This window comes from Dipodomys ordii, unplaced genomic scaffold (genome assembly GCF_000151885.1).
Source record: "Dipodomys ordii isolate 6190 unplaced genomic scaffold, Dord_2.0 Scaffold109, whole genome shotgun sequence".
In the NCBI taxonomy this organism is placed as follows: domain Eukaryota; kingdom Metazoa; phylum Chordata; class Mammalia; order Rodentia; family Heteromyidae; genus Dipodomys; species Dipodomys ordii.
In genome coordinates, this window is record NW_012267325.1 from 4996118 (window position 1) to 5015898 (window position 19781).

A 19781-nucleotide genomic window follows, 5' to 3' on the forward strand; every position below is an offset into this window, starting at 1 on the left:
TTGCTTTCCATTCTACCTCTTCAGATTATGTCAACTCTTACTAATTTTGGCTTTAATATCTTGCACAACTTCAAAAGTGCATTTTATCTTTTCAAATGAAATAAATAAGCACTAAAAGGGACACTTCCCAATACATTTAAACCCTCTGCTGAATTAAGAATTGAAAAGAAGGTCTATATAATCTTCTACATAATCATTTGCAAAAATGAAGTTTGTCTCACAAGATTTGGGCTAAATAATTAGGAGTTATAGATGATGTATTAAAATTTACTTTTTTTTTGGTACTGGTTCAGGGGCTTGAACTCAAGGTCTAGGTGTTACCCTTGAACTTTTTTGCTCAAGGCTAGTACTCTACCACCAGAGCCACAGCTTCACTTGTGTTGTTTTTAGTGCTTAATTGGAGATAAGAGTCTCACAGACTTTCCTGCCTGGGCTGTCTTTGAACTGTGATCATCAGATATCTCTCTGAGTAGCCAGGATTTCAGGTATGAGCCCCTAGCATCTGGCAAAAGTTTACTTCTTATACAGTGCAGTAATGCTGTTGACTTAAAGAAAGAGAGAAACCAAGATTGCAAATGAATAGCTATAAATGAGAAAATAGGCTAGGCTTTGTGGCACATGCCTGAAATTCCAGCTCTGGGAAGTTAGATGCATGAAAATCATGAGTTCAAAGCCAGTCTGGACTAATAGTGAGATCTTGTCTCAAGCAAACAACTTTTGCAAGGATTGGCCTATGAGTGGCTGGGGCTTAGCAACTAGTTGAATAGTTTGCTTTTTTAAAATAATAAGCCAAGCATGCATTTGAAATAAAGTTGAAGATGGTAGCTTAGTGGTGGAGTGTTTGCTGGCAAATGCAAGACCTTGTTGGGTTTAATCCCCAGTACTGCAAACAAGTAAATAAACAAGCTCCAAGTAAAAAAAAAAAAAAGAAACAGAAAGGAAAAGTATATGTATGGGGATTAGTAATGTAGCTCAGCGGTAGAGTATTTGCACAACATACACAAATCCCTGTCTGAATTACTGGGAAAAAAGTACATTTATACAGTAAAATAACTTTAAGTCACCAGATGTTTTGAATACTTTTTCTGTAAGATAAAATATAAAAGAATAAAAATTAATTCTTTTAATAGCAATACTGACTCAGACACTCTAATAATTCAACTGTAAGGATCATAATTGAACAGAAACTGTTAAAAACTAATTTTGTGTATGTTAAAAAAGATGCATAAGCTAGGAGCTAGTGTCCTATGCTTGTAAACCTAGTTACTTACGAGGCTGAGATCTGAAGAATCACAATTTAAGATAAGCCCAGGCAGTTTGTGAATCTCTATTACCAAAGTAGCTAGCAAAGAACAGGTTGGAGATATAATTCAAGTGGTAGAGCACTAACAGAGCAAGCAAGCTAGCTAGAATCAGGTACTGAGTTCAACTCCTCCCAAATATGTAACAGTATGAATTTGCTATATTATATTAGTATCTCCTAAGATAGACCAAACAATTGTAATTAATTTCATTCTCAATTTACTGTATTAAGATATATGTACTAATGCTCTATTTCTATTAAGTTATGGCAGTCAGTAACCATTGGGCTATGGATTGGATATTTCAAATTAGTCTGCTGAATAATTTATAAATATCAAGCAATTACTCTTAATCTTCTTTACATTCCTTTTTGAGAGCATTAACCAAAACTAATGGAAATTTATGCAAAAGGGCTACAGTTGTACCAAATTCATGCCAGATCATCACACTATAGCAAAAGCTTTTTCAATTTAAATAATAAGGTGTACATTAACAATAGACATAAAAGAAAATCATATTTCTTGATTTACACTTAAACTTGCTATGTATTAAATTATTTATTTATTTAATTTTTATTATGCCTGTCCTGGGTCTTGAACTCAGGGTCTACTCACTGTCCCTGAGTATTTGTGCTCAAGGTTAGTGCTCTATCTCATGGGTCAAAGCTCTATTTGTGTGGGGTTTTTTTGTTGTTGTTTTTTTGGTGGTCATTTGGAGATGTTAGTCTCTGAACTTTTCTGGTTATGATGACTTTGAGATTGGATCTCAAATCTCAGCTTCCGTAGCTAGGATAATAGTTGTGACCTACCAATGCTGGGCTCAAAAATATGTATTTTAAATAACAAATTTTAGTTAGAAATCATATTAGTATTTCATATTAAACAAGCTGTAGGATGCATCCTTCATGTACCTGTTTAAAAATAAATGACAAAGAAATACTAACATGGTGACCACACAGCAACCTAGATACTGTTTTCATTTGTTGTTTTCTTACTAACATGATTTCTTGCTAGTGGCCACAGTATAAAGTTGTGGACTTTCTGAGTGACATTTGTATACCAAAAAAGTGACAATATAAAAGAATAGAACTATAATCTTTAAAAATGTAAATGAATGTCAAAGTTGAGAATTTACACAGAAACAGAGGAAATTTCCAGTAATATTTTTTCTCTATAATTTTCTTATTTTCATGCATTTTTATATTATCTGCATAGGCAAATATATAAAAATCATCATTTTGAAACTACAGCAAGTTGATTCTACTCACCACTGCAATAGCACAAAATATTTGTGTTTTTAGCTTTATCATTTCCATTAAAGTTACAACAAATGAAAATCATACTGGAACCCCAATTTGTTTTTACAGAAAGTGGAGTTTCAGATTATAGACTTTTCTTAAATTGTCATTAATTTTTTTTTTAAAGAGGAGTAGATAGAAAGCTTGGGAAAGCTCTGAGAGGTGAGTGGCCACTAGAACTGTTATCATTGCTTTACATGTCAGTCTGGGTTAACAAAATCAGAATTAAATGATTTTTTTATGCTAGTAGCATGGGGCACCAAAAGTGAGGATCTGGATAGCTATGATTTCATGACTGTGAATAAGTTCATTGCTTACTTTGATACACTACATATTTGCTAAGGAGATTTTATCATATATTCTGAGAATTGTTCTTCTGGAGCTGACCTGATTTCTTGTGTAAATACAAACATTTTGAACAATCATTTAGCCACATTAATGGTAGTTTCTTTTGCTTTCTTTAAATCTAGATTATCCATCATCTGAAAACTACATGAATTTCTGGGCTCATTGATAATCCATAGTTTCTAACTTTTACATTTCAAAAGAAGTAGAAAATGCTCTAGATAAGACCCTGAAAATAAAAATGTCAAGAATGTGTAAAACTATTATTAATTTGTTACTAATTTTTGGAAAAAAATTATATTAAGTGAAGTAAGCCAGACCCAGAGAAACACAGGTCCCATGATTTCCCTTATTTGCAATAACTACTATATGTCTGAGACGGATAAGTTGATTTTAGGTGAAATGAACCCCAAGATAAGTATTCAATTTTTTTTCTTTCTTGTGATTGTTTCTAACATATTTATAAGATGATTTCTATGTAGCTTTGTATGTCCCTTCCCCCCACAGTATAACCCCTGCTTTCATTGTATTTGATGTTGGTATAATTTGTGGAGGGGAAGGGAAAAAACAAACCGTTTAAATAGGGATATAGGTGGACCCATTGAAACAATGAGACGTACAGGTCGTTATGTTGAAAAACGAACTTTACAACTTTGGCCGGGAGGGGGGGGGCTCGGGGATGGGAAGGGATGGGAAGGGGAAACAAAGGAGGAGGCAAGAATGCTTGATAAGAAATGTACTCATTACCTTGTCCATGTAATTGTAACCCCACTGTACGGATATTTTCACAATAAAAAATTAAAAAAATTATTCTGAAAGTTTCTGTTTAGAAAACTACTGTATTAATATAAGCCGTAAACTACTTTGAAACACACTTAATTGATTTAACTTTAAAAAAGCTTATATCTCACATAAAATAAACTGAATCTGCGGTCCTCTTGTATCTGTATTTATTACACTGAAAATGCACCAGAAATTGATCACTCTGAACCAAGTGCTGATCATGTCCAAATATGACATATACTCAGTGAAAATTTAGTGAATTGACATAATTCTGGTTGAGCCATGTAACACTGGCATTTCACAAACAAGCTTTTCTTGTTAATAGAACAGCTTGACAATTCTCAGAAACCCAGACTACTTGAGAGAAAATTCAATAAGTAAGTTAAGAATATCAAATGGTAACCAGGCCTTGGGGAAGCTATAGAATTGAAATACAACTTTTTTTTCTTCTTTTGACAGTTTGTAGTATAGGTCTGCTGGTCTGTTTCAAAACCTGTCAAAAATATGATAACTGGGCCTAGAAGTTTAGTTTGATTCTTAAACCAAATAATCGGACAACCTGTCTGGAATTACTGCTTTGGGCTATTTAGAGCAAGAAAATAAGTCTGAGTTTTGAAAGAGCAAAAAATATTAAAATCATCACATTGTTGCTATGTCCTGGCAGATGCCTGTGGTAAGGTTCACAGCATAAGCATCGATTCAGGAAAACAAGATAATGACGGTGTCTTCCCTGACGTCTATAGAACTGGATGGCAAAAACATCCCCAAAGAAGCGCTGTTTAACAGTTATGTCATCCAAAACGATGGGGGGAACATCAGCCTCCATTTGTTTCAATGGTGAATCGACTTTCACTTCCTCAACATCAATACATCACAGCTCCACATTTATTACAGTGGATATTACAGTCAGACTAAGGAAATGAACACTATCATCTCATTGTTTCTGAGTTGTACTAGTCTATGGCTAGAAATCTATGAAGGAAAAGGGGAAACTGAAAAAAATATATAGATGAATTTACACTTTGAATAGTAGACTATATGGATACATTCAACAGCATAATTTATAATAATCTAAACCATCCAGTTGTTAGTCTTTACGGTTGGATCAAATCAATGAAGTTGTATAAGGGATTTGAAATGGTCAATCCATTGTTGGTCTAGTCTAAAATTTACATCAATTAATTTAATTGGTGAAACAATTTAGCAAGGAATTCACTTGCCTCCTATGTATTGTGATAATAACAGCCATTTTCATGACTATTAATCTGGGAGAAATATGACTGAAAGTAAGCAAGTTGTGGCAAATCTTAGCTGAAGGAATTGGCATATAAAAATAAAGCCAGAAAAAAGTACTATTGAGCTGGGCGCCAGTGGCTCATGCCTGTAATCCTAGCTAGTTAGGAGGCTGAGATCTAAGGATCATGATTGGAAATCAGCTCCAGGCAGGAAAGTCTGTAACACTCTTTATCTTCAGAAAACTGGAAGTGGTTCTGTGGCTCAAAGTGGTAGAGCACTATTCTTGAGCGAAAAAGCTTGGGGACAGCCAGACAGCACCCAGCAGTTAGGCCCCAAGTTCAAGCCCCACGACTGATAAAAAAAAAGACAAAAATGTAGTAAAAGTAGTACTGATAATGAGTTTAGGATGAAACTAACAGTGGAGGCCTATTGAAAGAAAAACAAAGTCAGAGCAGGTGTGTGTGGCAGGTGTGTGTGTGTGTGTGTGTGTGTGTGTGTGTGTGTGTGTGTATAAAACCCTCCAATGGAAGTAATAAGCTGTTTTGTTGAGGATTGAGACACTTCTGTCTCCCCTCAGTCTCCATTTTCTAAACAGCTGTTTCTTATATTTAACAAGTAAAAGATTTTTAAAATATATCTTGTTGTAAAAAAAAAAGTCTCAAAATTCATAGAACTGACATTAAAGCTGAAAAAATTCAAGAGAAATACCAGCATGGAAGCTTCTCAATGTTCTCTTAGCAATTAACCACAACCCAGAACATTAGTGGGTGAAGGATCGTGTCCATGCAAGTTCCATAATTCAAGTGAATTTGGATTCCTCAGTGAACTCTGACATTTTAAAAGCTCTTCTGAGGAAACTAGTTTTCTGATAAATAATATATGCAGGTATGAAGCTGGGAGTTTGGACATGAATTCCTTCAGACATATAGTGTGATCAGTAGCTCTTTCTTTTCCTTTCCTCTCTTTGTAGATTCCAACATCTTTTCTATCAGAAACAACAAACTCTAGCTGACCATATTTGTTTGAAGTGATATCAGTGCTATTGTGTCTTAGTCGATCTCTGATTGCATACTTGGAAGAGAGTAAAAGAACATGTCCCTAGAAAATTGAACTCCAAACCAACAACCAGTAAAAATATGTATCCAAGATTTTCCTCCTCTTTGTGTTATTACTTTGGTCTTTTACTATTGGACAAACATTCCCTAAATATACCACCACTGTGGTTCTGTAAAAATAAGTATTTTTTGTTTTAAAAAGAAGTGATGTTTGCATCTATTCATCTGAGAGAATGTTGGCTGCTGTTCAGTTCTTCATGTGACTACTTCTGATTTTTGTCTAGATAATGATGGAGGTAATCAATTTAGTCTAGAGAGTATCTTTTCTGAATACTATAAAAGGTTCAATTTAGTTCGTGGGATTATAGTGTTAAGTATTTTCTATTTTTATTATTACCTTTAAGTAGTTGTACAAAGGGGTTTTAATTCAACATGTCAGTTTATGAGCACAATGCATCTCCCTCAGTGTTACCTCCTTCATCATTTATAGTTAGATAGTTAAAATTCAGATCCTCAAGTAATAATTGAACTATTTTTTAAGAGTCACCATAACCTCTAGGGGAAAAGTTCAGAGGACACAAAATGTAGCTGTAAGAGATTTAAAACAAAATAAAGAGGTTTTCCCAGAACACATGCATTGTCACATCTGGTTCAAATGGCAAGCAGGACTATGAAGTCCTGACATTGCTAAAATACCTTGAAGAGAGTTTGCCCAGAGCCCCTGTCCTTAGTCCCCTCAGATGGCACACTGGGAATTTTTGAGCCTCTTAGATGTAGTGAGGAGTAGCAGAAATAGAGTTCTGAAAACACTCTATAAATAGTATTTTAATAGTTACATGACAATTATTATTGTTGTTGTCGTTTTGTTATTACTATTATTTTGTTCTAGTGCTTCCTTGCTTGGCTTCCCCCCCCCCTCCCCAGTTTGGTGCTTTGTTTTTTGCTGGTTAATTGCAGACAAGAATCTATGATTTGTCTTTCCTGGACTGGTTTCAAACCTAGACCCTTAAATTTCACTTTTCTTTTTCTTTTGTCTTCTTGTGGTGGTTCTGAGGCTAGAACTCAGGGCCTGGGTCTTCCTGAGCTTTTGTGCTCTAGGCTAGTGCTCTACTTCAGCCACAGATCCATTTTCTACTTCTTTTGGTAGTTAATTGGAGGTAAGAGTCTTAAGGACGTTCATGCCTGGGGTGGCATGAGCTACTCAGCTTCCTGAGTAGCTAAGATTATAGACATGAGCTATCAGAGCCCAGCTAGATCTGTTTTCTGAGAATATAGGATTGCAGGCATGAGGCATCATCATTCAGCCACAAGTGCCTTACTTAAATAATTATCTTTAAGCACTTGTAAATATAGGACATAATCTTTCAGAAATTTATTGTTGACAGGCAGAGAAGACAGATACCTGGAGAGAGTGCAGAGCTAGAATAACATGTATATAAAAATTAGCCCAGCATTAGACCACAGAATTCTCTGCAGCCACATGGCCTAAAGGTTTTGTCAACATTTTATGAGAAAGATTTAGCAGTTAACATCAGAGCAAGAGATGAATTCCATAGGTCTAGAGATGTTGTATAGATGCAAATTTTTCTCTAGGCTCCTATTAACATCTATTGAAAAAGCTGTATATTGGGTTTAAAATTTCCACCATAATAAGATGTCTTTTGGGGGCAGAGGGGGTCATGGGGCTTGAATTCAGGGTCTGGGTGCTGTCTCTGAGCTTGTTTGCTCAAGGTTAACACTCTACCACTTTGAGCCACAGCTCCACTTCAGGTTTACAGATGGTTAATCAGAGATAAGAGACTCATGGAATTTTCTGCCTGGGCTAGCTTTGAATCACGAATCTCTCAGCCTCCTGAGTAGCTAGCATGATATGATGATGCTTTTTTGGTAGTTTATAAAATTTAAAAAAAGGAGTAGGCTTCAACTTATACAGGTACAGATACAAGAGTGCTAAATATATTTAGCTATAATATTGGAAGTTAATGTGATATTAATATTTGGATGATGTTATGATTAACTTATTTCAAAATATTTTTCAATTTTTTTCATGAGAATATATATTTAAACTGGAATCTTAAAAGAAGTTTCTGTTTATTTCAAGAAACATCTATCTGTTTCACTCTAAAGTATATGGTCCTTGGTCTAGAAAACCACACAAGAGCTAAAGGCTTTGCTATTCTGAAATATGGGTGCTTTGTTGTTCTCATTGTTCTAGAAAAGAAATTGATGGAAGTGATTTTGGTATAGTTTCTAAAATCCTTGTTAATCTTTCCTTTTCTACCCTGTTCCAGGCTCTTGCTTTTGAATCTTGATGTCAGTTAAATTTGTATTTGACAAATTGTACCCATAAATTTGTACTTGCCAAAACCAGAGATGACACTTTATTTGTAACAACAATAAGGTGTTATATTTGTTCAAGGAGTGTTACCACAAATTAAAAAAAAACATGATCATTACATAAATAGATAAGTATACTCGGCTGACTGTTAAAAGTAAAACCTTCTTAAGATTGAATTGCTTCTACAATTATCGCAACCCTTTTGGGCTTTACTTTTTAAAACTTATTTTTATGTAATTGTAGAAATGAGGTTCCCTGTAGCAAAGCAGTTTATGAACTCTTATACCAACATGAAGTCACTCTGGTACTTTTTGGATATTTGTTTCATTTTACTTCAATCAAAAACTCTCCAACAATGAGTTAGAAAATTCAGGAAAAATCTATCCTCATTAACTGTCTACTCTATTTTCTTATCTTTATTTTACTTACTCTGGATTTTCTCAGCACACATATCTGCATGTACATGCCTATGAATAGACAGTCACATGCACACACCATCATTAACATACTCACACTCCTACCATTTACGCCCCACAGGGTAAGTGATTCAACATTTAACAGCATCTATTTCCTTCTTGTCTCAGTTATTCAGCAGAACCATATCCTTTTCTAGGTCTTACCTTAGCCAGTGTCTTACAGCTGTTTTTCCTTTGAGTTGATGATTCTTTAACATGCTGATGTACCCGTCCTGACTTCTGAAATTATATAATTGTTTTCCTCATCGTTTTATCCCTCTTTGTAAATTGGCAGGCTTCCTGACTACATCATTTGCCTTTAGTATTTGGTGTTTGCTTCTTTGGCCTCCCCTGATCCTCTGAGTCACAGTACTCCACAATAGCCACTCCTTCTTTCAGACCTTTGGCTGCACTCTGCCTCCCACACCTTGACTTGAATCACATTTATACTGTCTGCTTAAAATATTTTCATCGCAACTTACTGGGATCTTTGGGTGAGTTTATTTGGAGACGTCAGAAGAAGAACTCCTTTTTTTATTTAACCTCTCTATCCCTTCCTGCTAGTTTCTGTGACTTTAACACTGTGGCTAGGATTATTATTCGTGCCATGAACAATATTTTCCCTATTTATTCCAGTGAGTATTCTCAACCACCCATCATCATAGATGAACTGGGATGTCACCTCCCCTTTATACAACCTCACTTCTCTAGTTGTAAACTTTTTATATTTCTCAAAGTTTTCCATCTCTTACACAAATATATCAGTCATTTGTGATTTATTAAAAATTAATAACAAATGGATTTAGAAATTCTGTTTCTTAATTATATTCTTTAATCTTCTATATAATTTGTAATGTTTTCTTGTAGTATTCCATACTTTCCCTAATACCCTAAGTAGAATATTTATTTGTATTAAATAGCTGTATAAAGAAGGTATCATTGAACACAGCACTTCATGATTACAATGCATCTTGATCAGTTTCACCCCATTAAAAATTCTCACCTCCCTTTGGCCTACCCCTTCCCTTATTTTTTTTAATTTTGTGGTATATGCCTAATGAATTCTTGACTGCATTCTCACCCTACTCCCCTTCAAACTACCCTTCTCCCCCTTGGTCCTATCCCTGCTTAAAAGTATCTATTTCCTGGTACTTATTTTAGTCTTTCTAAAAAATATATATTATTTGACTCTATTATACTTCAGTTAATTCACTTGTAACCACTTGCATACCACCCAACATGTTTACAAATTGGTTTATATGCACATTCTATAATGTGTAACCTTTCTTTCTCTGGGTCTGGCTTACTTCACTTAATACACTGTTTTCTTAGTCTTTCTATTTCCTTACAAATGTTACAATATTGTTTTTCATAATAAATGAATAAAGTTCATTATATATATGTGTGTGTATGTATATATGTGTGCATATATATGTGTATATGTATGTATATATATTACATTTTCTTGACCATTGAGGGACATTTGGGCTGATTCTATATCTTGGCTATGGTTAATAATAGTGCTGTAATGAACATGATTGTGCTGGTGGCTTTACTCTAGCTTTGTTTGTGTTCTATTGTGGCATTTCTAGGTCATAGGGTAGTTCTATGTTTAGTTCTTTTGAGAAAATGTCATACTCCTTTCCAGAGTGGTTGAAAAAGCTTACGTCTACACTAACAGTATATTATCATTCCCTTTTGGTTGTGTCCTTGCCAGCATTTTTGTTTTCTTGATAATGGCCATTCTAACTGGGATGAGGTGGAATCTCAGTGTTTTGATTTCTACTTCTTTTATGGCCAGAGATGTTGAGCTTTTCTTCATAGGTGTATTGGCTGTGTGTGTGTGTGTGTGTGTGTGTGTGTGTGTGTGTGTGTGTTTGTTGGTCATGGGTCTTGAATTCAGGGCCTCTGAGCTTCTTTAAGTAAGGACTAGCACTCTACCACCTGAGCCACAGCAGTCATTTCCAGCTTTTCCTGAATAGTTTGTTGGAGCTAAGAGTCTTACAGCCTCTTCTGTCTGGGCTGGCTAGGAACTGTGACCCTCAGGTCTCAACACCCTACAAAAGTGAGCTACCAGCACCATGCATTATTGGCCATTTTTACTTCATCTGATTAGGCTTTATTTGCTCATTTATTAATTGGATTGTTGTTTCTTTGAGAATTTAATTTTTGAGGGTTTAATTTTTTGAGCCTTAAATATATTCTGGATATTAGCTTCTGATATATAGAGGATAGAAAACTCCCATTCTGTGGGCTTTCTATTTAGCTTGTTACTTATGTCCTTTGCTCTGCAGAAACTTCTAAGTTTGATATATGAGGATCTAGTTTCAGTTTTCTGCACCTGAATACCTAGTTTTGTCAGCACTATTTGTTGAAGAGACTGTCTTTTTTCCTGCCTATGTTTTTGGCTCCTTTATTGAATGTTAGATGAATGTAAGTCTGGGTTTGTTTCTAGGTCTTCTGTTCCATAGGGCCTCAGGTCTATTTTTGTTCCAGTATCAACCTGTTTTAATTAGTACGGCTTTGTAGGATGTTTAGAGTATTAATTTTTAATCTTTTTAAAATAAATATAAATATTTAATAATTTATTCAATAACATTAATTGAAAATATCTAATAATAAATTATTTAAAAATTATTTTCAATGATTTGTTTTAAATAGAAAATACTTATATTTTCTATTTTAAACAACTTTATTATAATATACATATTTCAATCTATAAATTTTTCATCTTAGCCATTCACAGACACAGATAAAATATATTATATTGGGCTGGGAAGGTGGCTCAGTGGTAAAGTTCTTGCCTTGCAGGCATGAGGCTCTGGGTTCAATCCCTCAGCACCTCATAAGTAGAAAAAGCTGGAAGTGGCGCTGTGGCTCAAGTGGTAGAATGCTAGCCTTGAGCTTAGGAGAGCTGAGGGACAGCACCCAGGCCTAGAGTTCAGGTCCCACAACCAAAAAAATAAAAAATAATGTTATATTTTACTCATGTTTTATATATATATATATATATATATAAAATTACTCATGCTATGTTATATTTTACTTACAAAATAATGTATTCAGAATTTTATGTATTTGTTTTTTATTGTGAAAATAAGAATTTTATATATTTATATATCCATATATGGATTTAGTAAGGATGTGTATAATTGCTTATTTATATAAATACACACAGTTGCAGATATATCTGTTAGAACCAATTCTAAATTTATTAGTGAATTTTATCATTAAAATTTACATGTAGTTCTTTATTTGTTTTCTGTTTACTGTTTTAGACAATGTTTCTGAATGTGTACAATTTCATAATTAGGTATTCTTTCTGAGATTCTTAATTAAGCATATATTTTGTGTTTTCTAAAAATTTCTGTTGTTAATAATACCTTGACTTTTAGGTGCATTTATTCTGGTGCCAGATGGTATATCAGTTAATCTTTACTTTATTTCTCCCTTTCCCCCCAGTGTATGTTTGCATTAATGTGTGTGTGTGTGTCTGTGTGTTATGTATTGAAAATATTATTAAACTTTATATTTTTTCTTTTTATCTAAATGTGGGAATAGCAATTGTCTATTTATGTGTTATACCCCTTAAGGAAGAGTATTATATAAATGTGATGTTTAAAATATTTAGATTCTTTTATTGGTTGTTTTTATATTTAAAATTTTATCCTATTTATTGAATTATAAAATGAGGTTTTCAATTGTCTTGAACAATACAAAGCTACATCACATCACAGTTGACGTCCAAACAATTCCCCATGAAAATTAATCGTTCGTTTATTGTCCTTTAGTACATAGTTCTCTGTTTTCTTACCCCTGCTAAGACCATTATTGTTATCCCTGTTTGTGTGGTCAATATTTAGAATTACTAATATGCTTTCCTGGGACTTTAATTTCTTTCTTAATCGAATTCATGCTTAATATTCTTTCAGCGTCAGGAAAAGCAGATTCTTCTACACTATCTGAAAAGGACAGTCTGTGTGTTTATCTGTGCCTTGGTATATGTGTGTGTGCCTGGATGTGTGCACAAGTGCACTTGTGTGCATGTGTTTGTGTGTACATGTGTGAATACATATGTGTATACATACATGCATGTGTGCATGCAGCTGCACATGTCCTAACCTATTTTCCTATTTTCCCACTGACCCCGAGGCTCTGAATTTCTCCTTTTAGTTGTTTTCCCTGGATATTTGTTAATTTATACAATTTCTATTGATTGATGCTCATATTTGCTGACTCTTTTGCTCTTTCCTCTCCATTCTGCTATTCAGTTCATGTAGTAAAGTTCAAAATTTTTCTCTGTTATGCTTTCTAGTTTCAGCATTTCCCTTTTAGTTCCTCTACCATAACAGAACACCACAAATTGGGTAGCTCAAAATAACAGAAATGTATTCTATTACAATTGTGGACTTTGGAGATCTGAACTCAGGGTTGGGCAGGGTTCTTGGAGCCTGTGCTACAAGAAAGAATGCTTCTTCTTGTCCTCTAGCCACTGGTGACCGCAGGCTATGCTTGGATGTGGACACTTCACCACTGCCTCTAATCCATCTTGTAGAGTTTCTTCTGTACTTTTGCTTTTCCTTTTATAAGAACACCAGTGACACACTCATGGTTCAATCTAATGTAATATCACCTCATTTTACCCCTTTGCCAAAATTGTATTTCACATTCACAAATACTTCAGGATAGCATTTCATTATATAATTTATTAATAAAATATTTATTTATCTGATCTATTTCTTCCAAGAATTTGCTGTCCTTTCTTTGATTACAAAGATACTTTGTTTCCTTATTGAGTTGTAATCGCTATGCTAAAATTTTTGTCTCATACAACAGCTAATGTCACATAAGGGTTACTGTGTTGAGTGCCTATTCCCTCAAGAATCAATCACAGTTTCTGAGTACCTGACAAATGGAGCAATTCTTATTTATTTATTTATTTATTTTTAGACAAACTCAGCAAAATGGAATTCCTGTTTATTGTTGGACAACATTGTTTCACACATACATCAAACAGATCAATAAATACACACATAAATAAACAAACAGCAACTTCATAGAAAAAAAAGAAAAAAAAGAAACCTTTTTAACCTTTGGCTTTTTTAGTCTACATTATTTGTAGACTCTCTGTGCTTTTCCTTTAAAGAATGTTATACTCTTGGTGTAGTATGTAATTAACACATTAGACTCATACTGCTGGGCATGGCTGGTGAGTTCTAAGTTCAGCTTGAAATCTTGCTCTCCCAGTGGGCTATTTGTGGGCTGTTTTAAGTTGGCTCTAGTGGCCCACCAGGATTTGAACAGAGTTTATGCATAGAACTGAGAATCCTCCTTTCGGAATCTCCTTTGGCTAATCCTTTTTCCTCAGCCCTGCCTCCTCATTTTTGGCTTCTTGGGCTCTTGTCCCTCCATCTCTTTCCCTCCCTCCCTTCTCTCTCTTCTCTCTCTCCCTCCCTTTTCTCTCTCCCTCGCTTCTTTGTCTCTCTCCATTTTTTCTCTCCCTTCTCTCTCTGTTTCTTTGTCTCTCTCTGTCTCTTCCACCCTCCCTCCACTGACCTCATTCTACATATTTAGTTTGTTTTTAACTTGGCCTTGGTATCCTATAGTCATTTGAAAATGTCTTCAGTTTTCACCTCTAATGCATTCTGGATATATTTGTTGAATCAATTTTTGGATTTTTAAATTATTTATTTAAGTTATAGTCAAATTGAGTTTCTTTAATATGGTTGGTAAGCAAAATTTATCTTCTAAACATATGAGCATCCTGAGTTATTTTGTCAATTTTCAATAAAATATCACTCAACTCATTTTGAGTGAACTGGGATACTTTAAAGGCAAGTGTAGAAACTCAAACACAATTTTGTGTTGAAAATGATTTCACTTCCTTTATATGTTTTATAAACTATATTCTTAACCTTTCTTATTTGCCTAATGATATTATAGTATTTGAGAGTAGAATTATTTTTCAATGATCATTTATGTTTGCTGTCAGAAAACAAACACATGCATTTAGAAATGTTGTAAGTAAAAAAATTAATGAAGAAAATAATAATGCTTTTAAGAAGAGTAATAATAGATTCAAGATATTTTGCTTTATTTCATTCATTATGTCATCTTTGGGGAAAACTATTTTTTACCTTTTTTTCTGAGAGTATTTACAAATTTTCCATGACTCTCTTCTTGATTTTGTATACCCAGACTCACAGTTCGTGTGTGTATATTTTATATAGTATATTAAGTATACATTTAGTATGTATTTCTTAAGTATCACATTAATGCAGTGCAAAATGGCATTATTTATTTTGTAAGCTGCTTTCAAAAATCATTATCATCTTACTAACTATACTGTATGCAAAAGTTTGTGTTGATTTTAAGTAATGTCTTCCACAAATGTTACTCCCATGTCCCCACGTAAAAACCCAAGTTTCATCTGAAGTCTTCTGCATCTACCTACTAAGTCATTTTTAAAATGACATTCAGCATTCCTCATAGAACATGGATGTACTTTTGAATCCAGAAAAAAAATAAATCCTAATGAAAAGCTGACAAGAGTTAAGCCTAGCTTTCATTAATTTCTTTCCATTAAGTTAGCTTAATGCTCAAATACATATTGAGAATGCAGTATGTCTATCCCAATTAATTCATTATTTATTTTCCTCTCAGCTCCTCCAAATTTACAATGTACTCACAAGGTCTTTCTTCCTTCTTTGCAGGACCTCAATGCTTTCTCTACTACTTTACTACATTGGTGGTACTCAAGTTTCTTTTTAGGGCCTCATTGCAAGTTAACAAGGGTGTTTGATATTTGGTGTGGAAGAGAATGGAATCTGGAATCAGGAACACCACATCCACTTTTTTATTCACTCTTCTTATCTCTTTAAAAATCTTATATTTATGAATTCATTTAATGTTTTGAAAAGGCCAAGCAAGGACTTAATAATTTCGAATGCTATTTTTTCTGCTTTCAATAGCAAGTGATGGAAACAAGTACTGATAACATTTGAGATCAGCGCTGAAAAGCGTATGAGGGACAGATTGTCACCAGCTACTGCCAGTGAAAAGTCTAGTGCAGACCTGAGTCAGACGAAGGGTTGTCAGGACTCATCGTTCAGACTGTTGAAGTTTTCACTTCCCTGGCTGCCCAAATTCTCTTTCCTTATTGCCTAGAAATTATGCAAATTATTTTCTCCACATGTTTGTGTTGTAAGGATGATTGTTCTTCACATAAATTTTTAAACTTGTCCAAGCAGTGTAAACAGCAGAAAGGTGAAGAGTGGGAATGTCATTTGTCACAGAGGATCAGGGTGATGAGATGTCTAACACAGATTCATAGACACACAGCTGGGAAAGTATTCCTTCATATTCATGCTCTTAATAATTCTGCATTTACAATTTAACAGCAGCAAGCAGAACTACTCTTTCTGTGGAATTGTGGGTCAACTCAAGGTAAAACATTATTCTATAAAACATGGTTCAGGAATAACCTAATTAGGTCTTATAACCACATTTCTAAGGGCTACTGTTCTGTTATTATGTGTAAAATATAGGAACCTGTCCCAATAAAGGGACAATGAGGAAAACAGATATGAAATCTATAGGAGTAAGCTAACAATTTCCCACACAACAGAGTTATATATTTTGCATTATTGTTCTGAAGGCCTATAGGCCTTCTTACTTGGGACTGTCTCTCTTTCTTTCTTTCTCTCTCTCTCCCTCCCTCCCTAGCTGAGCTCCAGATTTAATTTTATCGGTATGAGAAATATGAAGCTAGGGAATTTAATAATTGTTTCACTAGGTAAGGGATGAAGTAAATTCCACTGACTTTCGTTTGATTACAATCTTCCCTGCTGGTTTAATTAAAAACATCCGTGTGAGGAAGAAGAAACATGTCAGAGGATCTAATTGTTTTATTGTATTGGATGTAGAGTAGGAACAATGAAGCTGAGAGGTTTATAGTTGTAAAACTTAAATGTTTCATGTAAATCTCAAATGCAGACACAGGTCAGCTATAGACAAATGTCAGCAGACTAGATTCAAAATGCACTTCAGGCAGAGAAGATGACATTTATCAGTCTTCCATACTTCAGTAACTAAAACAATTTTAGGCTTGTCTAGACAGGCATGCATTATTTCTTAAATTTAAATCTTTACTAGAAAGACAACAACAGCACTGAATCTATATTTTGTTTCACAAGAAATAGAAAGAGCAGTCTAAGAAAAATCTCAGAAACATTTTCAGGGATATATTTATGAAGAAAAGAATTTCACTGGTGTTATTACATATTGGTAACAACTCTGAGGCCAGATTAGCTTTCTTAGTTACTGTGAGACAGGCCTGAAGGTTTATATAAATGCTGGTATAAAGGATGAGATTTTCTGATTGTTGGGTAATTTTCCAATCATGATATTTCAAACTATTGTTTTTTATTGACAATTCTTTTACTCATTCTATTTTCTTTCTCAAAATAGTCAATAAGGCAAAAAAATTCTTTAAAAGCTAATTTTGAGAATGGAAGAATTAGGTAGCAAAAATGAAATACATGAATCTGAAAATGTCAATGGATGCTTTTTTCAAATATAAGCCAGCAAAGGAATGTGAGAAATAAAAAATAAACAAGATACAGAGTTACACATTAATTTGAATCTTCCTAGAGAACATAAAATTTTATATAATTGTATAAAATTGAAATATATTTGATACCAATACAAAATATGATTTAGACAAGCTCATCTATAAATGACAACCATTATATCACAAAATTTCTAGAGAGATTATAAAAATGTCATATTTTAGAAATCTGGGAAATAAAACAGAAACAAAAAAATAATAAAAACCAACAAATTAGCAAAAGTGTGAGTAAAACAAACCAATATAGCTGTTTTAGTATTTAATATTTTATTATTTATTTTCTGCTACCATTGTATTTTACTGTTTGCATACAAATATAATTTTCATTGACCATAGATTTTCGTGCTATTGAATAATTATTTGTTTTGGTATACCTTTCTAGATGTCTAGTCCATGAAATATAAGTCTTTATCTCTGTCTACCATGAGGAATCTAATATGTTCAGTTGCTTTTCTTATTTAAACTCATTTAGATTTTTTTCTTTTTTGTTTTCACTTTAAACTTAAATTATGCTATTTAAGGTCATTCTCAGTTGAGTCTAGCAATTTTTTAAAAAAGACTATCAATGATTCTGATTTTCTAGCGTGATTTATTTTAAATACATTTTTACATTGAGAAATCATGGTATTTTAATGCCATCTATTCTTTGCCTCTCTGAGAAGTACATTTTTCACCCTACCCCCCCCAGCACAGACCCACATATACATCTTTGTGATGAACATTATTGTACTAAATATATTACATGGTACAGATTACTTCAGTCCACTGCTTCTAGATCTTATAGCCGTAAATCACAGCTTTTAAATATTTATAACATTCATGTGAACACTTAAAGGGAGAAAGCCAAAATAAAATTTTTCATTTGCTCCTAGAGTAAAAATGCCTATGCTAGTTAAAAAATACTGCCATTTTCTTGAAGAACTTAAATTATACCCTGCAACTTCTAACTAAAGCCTTTGTATGAAATAGGTTTGCCTGAGTGTCCGAATTCTACCTTCAGTGGTATCAAAGTAAGTTAATAATAGGGAGGTTATAGTATAATCTAAGGATTTCTCTTCATCTATTTTTTGCTGTATCTGGAATTCCCTTTGACCTTAGTGATAATAAAGATCATTGTTTAAACAAAAAATTGAAAGACAGAATTTATTCAAATCGCCGCCAAACCAAATACAGCAATTACCAATTCATTTAATATCCATGTTACCTCATCTAAGACAAATACCAGGCACAGTTTAAATGTGTAGATAAAAAATGAGCTTTATTTCAGCTGCTCAGTGAAAACATGTTGACAACACAGAGGCAAGTGACTATTTTATAGTATCTAGAAATAGAAGAAGCTGGTGTTGGATAAAAAATACTTACAAGGGCTTAGTATAATTTTGAAGACATCATAAACAAATTTGAGTACATTTCCAAAAATTTTAGGGCAAGACTGCTTTGCTGCTGTGATTACTTTGTGGGAATTTCTCAGATTTCTTCTTTATACTTGCTCTGCCATCAGTATCCACTAGGTGGAGATATAATTATATATATTTTTTCTTAAATTGGGGCCAGTTTGAACATTTATGATGCTCTACGAAAGGTATATTCATTTTCACAATTTGAGCATATATATTTTAATTTATGTTTAATACTCTGATATCAATCTGCTCTTTTGTGAACATTACATTTATGTCAATCTGCAATTCTATTTTGCTTTTGTGTTATACCATCTAAAAATGTAGACAATAGATTGTATTGGTTTCATTTTTATAATTTCCTTCCATATTTGGTAGCATGCAATTGACTGAGCATTCTCAATTCCAGAGTATAGTTAACTCTAATCCCCAGCATTATGTAGAGATGCTTTCAGACTAAGTTGTTGGCAGGGATTTAATTGGAGGAGTTAGAGGAGAAGATGTAGAAGATTTTCCTTTACTTCCCCCCCCCCCCCCCGTAAGCCAGGTAAGAATGAAACACTCAGCTCCTGGCTGCTGGAAAGCTCAGGATATAAAAGCAAATGAAGTGGTTTCCAGTTGCTGAAAAATCCCTCTTCATAAAAATCTGCCTCTTCTTTCTTTCTTTCATCTTCCCTTCTTCACTTCTTTCCTTCCTTCCTTCCTTCTTTTCTTTCTTCCTTCCTTCCTTCCATCCTTCCTTTCTTCCTTCCTTCCATCCTTCCTTTCTTCCTTCCTTCCATCTTTCTTTTTTCTTTACTTTCTCCTAGGAATCCATCTTCCTGTGTCTGTCTCAAATCTGTTGGTTGATTATCTATCTATCTATCTATCTATCTATCTATCTATCTATCTATCTATCTATCTATCTATCTATCTATCTATCTATCTATCTATCTATCTATCTA